Source organism: Rutidosis leptorrhynchoides, chromosome 2 (assembly GCF_046630445.1).
Source record: "Rutidosis leptorrhynchoides isolate AG116_Rl617_1_P2 chromosome 2, CSIRO_AGI_Rlap_v1, whole genome shotgun sequence".
NCBI classification, from domain to species: domain Eukaryota; kingdom Viridiplantae; phylum Streptophyta; class Magnoliopsida; order Asterales; family Asteraceae; genus Rutidosis; species Rutidosis leptorrhynchoides.
The window spans coordinates 661,928,331-661,934,846 of NC_092334.1; the positions used below are offsets into that span (position 1 = coordinate 661,928,331).

Genomic DNA, 6,516 nt, shown 5'->3' on the forward strand with positions numbered 1-6,516 from the left:
TAATCTTATTAATAATACAAATGTTAATGTTACTATTAATATTAATACTAACTATAATATTACTGATAATAATGAAAGTAATAATAATAACATGTCAATTATATTATATCTTGTAATTCTATATGTATATTTGTATATATACCTATATATACACTGTATTTAAATATATATGTTTATATATATCTGTGTACATATATGTATTATATTTAGTCTCATTAGTTATTAAATATAACTATAATAATACTTCTTAATATTATAAATAATATTAATAATACTTTATAATAATGTAATAGTGATAATAATTATGTTATTGATAATAATAATATCTATAAGTTTTATAACAATAATATTATTAATAATAATGATAATATTATAATAATTTAAATTTATCACACTTCATATATATATATATATATATATATATATATATATATATATATATATATATATATATATATATATATATATATATATATATATATATATATTACCACTAATGCTTCTTATAGTAACGAGAGTAATATTATTGTTTTATAAATATATTAATATTACATGTTATCGTTTATAATTTATATTATATAATAATTTATATTGAATAGCAATTTTTATATATAATAGATATTAATAGAAATAAAATATCATGTATCTTATTTTACATATTTATTTTTAATGGTTGAATTATATTTTATAATTTCAAGTTAATATACATATACTTACATCTATATATATACATAATTATTTACAAACAATTGTTCGTGAATCGTCGGGAGTAGTCAAGGGTTAGATGAATTCATGTAAACAGTTCAAAGTTTTTGAGATTTCAATATTACAGACTTTGCTTATCGTGTCGAAATCATATAAAAATCAAGTTTAAATTTAGTCGGAAATTTCCGGATCGTCACAGACACAACATATATGTTGTTTACAAACTTAGAAATATTTAAGTAAACTTATGATGGATGCACATTACAAATAGTGTTACTAATCATGTTTTGTCATAATTAAATCCTTAATTACTTAGGGGACTCAATAGATTGTTTGAAATTTTTTTGTAAATGTATTATTCATCTTTTTACCAATGGGTATTTACAAAAACCTAGAGTAGAAGACGTTCGTCGATTGCAAGCTAAGCATGCGTAAATGCACGGTTCCTTGGTATGTTAGATAGTCTCAATTGCATGCATTGGCCTTAGAGAAATTGTCCTCTTACGTGGCAAGATCATTACATGAGAAGGGATCACGAAGGACCAACGCTAATGCTCGAGGTGATTTCCTCGTACGATTTGTGGATTTGACACACTTTCTTTGGTCTGGCCGGTTCGAACAATGATATCAATGTTCTAAATGAATCGGATTTGTTCGGAGAAATATTGGATGGTAGATTTCCTTCTTGATCAATCACAACTGCAACATTGTCATCATATCGTTGTCACATTTAAGTCCTTTACAAGTATAGACAATTACATCTCTGACCACTTCTAATCTTTCTAAAGACATGTTTGGAGCTGCGTCTTTTAAAAAGGTATTTTTTTTTCTCTTGAAACGACCAACGACCAGGGGCGATTTTATGAAGGGACAAGCGGGGGCGGCCGTCCCCAATGGATTTGCAATTTTCAGTGTAAAAATTTTGGATTTTTCGACTTTTCCCCGGTGGATTTTTTTTGCCCAAAAATCTCCAAATTTTACCCCAAAACCTTCAAATCTTGCCCACAAACCTTCAAATTTTGCCCCAAAACCTCCATAATTTGCTTAAAAACCTCCATTTTTTTGTCCGAAAACCTCCATATTTTGTCCAAAAATGTTGTTACGGTTTTAAAATTTTTTTGCCCCGGTGAAAAAAATCCCAGTACCGCCATTGCCAATGACCTTTGGCTGTTACAGTTTTAGTAATATAGACTTGAATTCCATTTTTTGTATTTGTATTAAGATCATTTTATGTTTCTTTTATCAATTCTTTTAAAAAATTTAATTTGAATTTTGATGTAGTGTGTTCTTTTATCATGAAACTTGTCCAAGACATATCTTTGAAAGGTTAATATAATTTGAAAAGTAAATATATTAAATACAAACTACGTAGTAAATACTTAGTAACTAAATACTGATTAAATTAATAAAAAAATAATTTATGATTCCACTTAACTATAAGACTGCTTGTTATCTTTGCCACCTAAGGGCTTCATTTCTTCGTACGATTGTTTGAACATTTTTCGTAAATATATTATTCATCTTTTTACCAATGAGCATTTAGGGAAATCTAGAGCAGAAGACATTCGTCAACTGCATGTTAAACATGCGCGATTGAACGTTTTCCCATGTATGTTAGATAGTTTCAATTGTATGCATTGGCCTTAGAGAAATTGTCTGGTTGCGTTGCAAGGTTATTACATCGGGGAGATCACGAAGGACCAACAATAATTATAGAGGCGGTTTTCTTGTACGATTTGTGGATTTGGCACGCTTTCTTTGACCCGGCTGGTTCGAACAATGATATCAATGATCTTAATGAATCGGATTTGTTCGAAAAATTATTGGATGGTAAAGCTCCAGATGTCTGATTTAATATCAACGGTCGCGAATACAAAAAAGGATACTATCTCGTGAACGACATCCATCCGGAGTGAGCAACACTTGTCAAGTCGTTTAAATTTCCAATCAAACCAAAACTTTTGAAGTTTAACAGATTTCAAGAAAGGGTACTTCAAGATCGTTAAGCAATAATAAAACACCCTGCGAGACCTTATTACATCAATACGATACGGCGAATCATGTATATTTGTGTTATACTACACAACATGATAACCAAATGCAATGCATGAAATATATGAGACCTTGAAGAACACTATCTCGAAACCCCGACAAACATTTTGTGACGTACGCGGACGAAAAGAGTTGAATTTGAAGAACACATGGGGCGAGAGTTGCGAGATCGAACCGCGCATCATTCACATCTCAACAATTTGATCGAACACATTTAAAACCTCCCTGATAATTTTCGTGCTCGAAATATTTAGTTTTATTTATTTTAAATTTCGTACTATTTATTATTATCTTTAATTTTAGTTATCAATGTATTTTTTTATGCAATGTTTAATTAAATTAATGTAATGTTTTATTTTATTTAGTTAAGTATTATTTTTACTTATTTTTAATATTTAAAAAATAATTTAAACAAGCATGTGGTCAGCCGCGCGTTGCGGCGGCCAACCTGTATTCGGATTAAAGTCGACCTAATTCCACTTGTTTTCCACTTGTGTTAAATTTTGACCGATGTTTTATCGACGCTCAGAATCATAGAAAATAAGACAATATACGGACTGATAAAACCCAAATCATGGTTAAGTGAAGCTAAATGTACAAAAAGGAAAAAAAAACAACATGAGAACTACCAAGTAACTCATTTACATTAAAAAAATTGTAGGTTGCGTATGTTCACTACCAATCAAATTATCAATTGTTACATGATAATGCGAAAGTTGTTTTCATGTGTGCGTCGTTGCTTCCAGCTGCTTTCAGAAAGTAGGCTGCATTCAAAAAGCAGGATGTAGTGAAGATCATTCTGTCTTCTTCATTGATGTCATTGTAGGTTCCCTATCATCTTTGTCTACGGTAAGTGATTCATATTTCGTAGTCGGTATTTTAGTTAAAATCCCAAATAAAAATGAAAGGATAAGACATTAAACGTTTACCTACTTACCTTATAATTGAAAGCAATCTGATTGAAGAGAACTTAGTAGCAACAGCCGGAGAGGCAGCAATAGCAACGACGCCAGTAACATCAGCAGCAGCAAATCTCCTATTATTTTGAGTGTGGTGTAGTCGACTACTTGTTTTATACATCAGCATGCCCATTTGTACATAGGTCCAATGCATCAAACACCTACGCTCATATTGTTTAAATAATTCACAATTATGTACTTGCATTTTGAGATGGTAACAATACTTGATAAGCTGAAGCATTTATATTCGAACCTCAAACATCAATCGTTGAACCCATTTTGCCACCTTTAGATCCAATTACTGATCTTTCAAGGAAAATCAAATCGCATAAAGCATATTAGATAGTTTATGCATCACTACCAATAATCAAACAATTATAAAAATTAATAGTTATATATTTGATAGTAGAAATTATATTTTTAACTTGAACTACATGATGTATGATGGCCAACGTTTGTCATTAGGCATTCAACTTATAGAAATTATATTTATAATTATGAATTTATAAATACAAATTATAATGCTCACCTGTTTGAGCGACGTGGTTCTGCAGAGATGGATACAAAATCGCAGATCTGCGCATCAATTTATTAAAAACGGCAAGTAGAGGCACCTGCAATCCCTCATAATCAACTGTAAGGAAGACCACTCGTATAATAATTACTCAATAACTACACAGACAGCTTAAAAATCCATGTTAGCATAAAAAGGTAAAAGGGGGATACAAAAACGAAATGCAATTGTACAGCATAAAAAAAACAACATATTTATAAAATGGTAAAAAGTCAACAAAATTAACGCTATGTAATTGAAAATATCAAATACCAAACATGCAATCAAGAAGATATCATATTATTAGCATAACAATATAACTTGAACAATACCAGTGATTGTAACGGCGGAGATGAAGGCGACGGTGGTTACAGAGGCAACGTAAGCGATGTCGACGGTTGAATTTTCATCTTGTGAAACCCTAATATTAACCCCAAATCAAGAATCAAAAAGAAGGATAAACCTTTATCACGATTAACGGATTCGAAGCGTATAAACAATCGAACAAAGCAAACATAAATCGCTCAAAGCACAAACAAAATCGTAATCGCCACCGATGGAGCGGATAAAATTAGGGCAAGAAAGTGAGCGGTGACAACCGAGCTCGAATGGGAAAAAAGAAGGCGTGGTTTGTTAATAGCAGTATGTGGAAGAAAATGTTTTTAAGCAACATATTATTGACATAAACAGTAAATGGCTACTGTCAATCAATTGGCGAGAAAGGGATCGATGGTGGATGAGTTTTTAGGATAGAGACAGTGGTTTGCATTTGAAAGAGAGAGAGAGAGACACATAGGCTGTGTTCCCCAGTTTTATGTTTTATTTTGGATAGAAGGGGAAGAAATCAGAAGCAAGGGAAATGAGATTCCTGAGTTTTTCATTAAAAGAAAGAATGAATTTTTCCTTTCATTTCCTTCCAAACTGGAAGGATTCAATTTACTCTCCTTTCACTCCCCTTCTCTTCTTCTCATTTCCTTTAAAAAAAAATCTGTGGAACAAAGCCATAATTCAGATGGTGAAGAGATTAAAGAAAATAGAGGGGTGGAGATTCTTCCAGAAATTTTGTGGAGATAGCAAAAAGACCAAAATGCCCTTTTCAAATAAAAAAATGCTGTAAATAATAAAAAGATACGTTCTATTAAATATAAATATAATTATAATTAGTTAAAGCTTGAGGTGAGAGAGTAATATTAGGAGTGTTCAATTAAAGGAATGTTACATTTTTTGAGTGGGATACGGAATGAAGTAAAGTAACTGAAGTCGGATTAAAACAATAAATGCCAAAACTAAATACAAAGAGACTACCACTTTTCTCTTTGGGTCAAAACTCCAAGAATTCAAATTACATCCCACTTTTAAGACCATATTTAACGCAGCGCTATCGCACCGGATTTGCCACCATCACGCCTGAACGGCGCTGCAACGCGGCGTGATTGGTCGGATTTTGGGTCGGCGCGATGGATGCTTCACGGAAGAGATGAGAAGCGTGATTTGGTGGTTGACGAATGGTGGCTCTCCACGTGGTTTATTGCCCTTTTCTAATTTGTTTTCTAATTTTATGCGTATGATATTGATTAGCTCCGATCTGCAATTGAAATTGAATTGATAAAACTCCCGATCTGCAATTGAAGGAAGAAGATGGGTTATTTAGACTACTTACAAAATTAGTCCCTATACTATGTGTTAGTTTATATAAATAGAGTGTAGTTTAAATTTTGTTAGTATATTTTATAATTTATAATTTATAAATTATATTTATGTATTTAAATTATACTCATATTTATATGTTATATAAAATAATTAATTATTGACAGTAAAAAAATAAAAATAAATAGCAATACATAACTTAATTAAAAAATGAAAAATAAATAAAAAAAATATGGGACCAATAACCCCCATCACACCCCCAATCACGCCTACCATTACAAACTCCATCACGACATCACCCCATCACCTCTTTCACACCAGCACTATACTCCACAAAAAACCCCATCACCCCCGCCACCATTAAAAAGAGTCTAACATTTCATCACTTCCGACGCCAACTTGATGCTGGTGGTACGACATCCTTCAACTTTTTCCCCTCGTTTCTCCTTTCTTGGCATGTTCTCTCTCTCCTCAATGCCTCATCTTCTTCTCGTACTGTTGTTCATGTTTACCGTGACCCCCTTTTACCTTCGTCGCCCTCCACATATGGCCAATACCATGAACCATTATGGTGTTATGTGGTTTAGTGGGTGGGTGCGA

The 6,516-nt window shown here is 31.9% G+C and overlaps 1 long non-coding RNA gene across 2 annotated transcripts; it reads right to left on the bottom strand.

The window, feature by feature from the left end:
• Window positions 1-3,329: 3,329 nt before the first annotated feature.
• Window positions 3,330-4,808, bottom strand: LOC139893862 (uncharacterized). Of its 2 annotated transcripts, XR_011774733.1 has the most exons (5): window positions 4,602-4,808; window positions 4,246-4,330; window positions 3,970-4,022; window positions 3,695-3,877; window positions 3,330-3,601 (listed from the first exon to the last, which is right to left on the bottom strand). It is a non-coding gene; the product is annotated as an uncharacterized lncRNA (long non-coding RNA). The 2 variants fall into 2 exon arrangements; XR_011774732.1 differs by having other exon boundaries at window positions 4,246-4,808.
• Window positions 4,809-6,516: the final 1,708 nt, after the last annotated feature.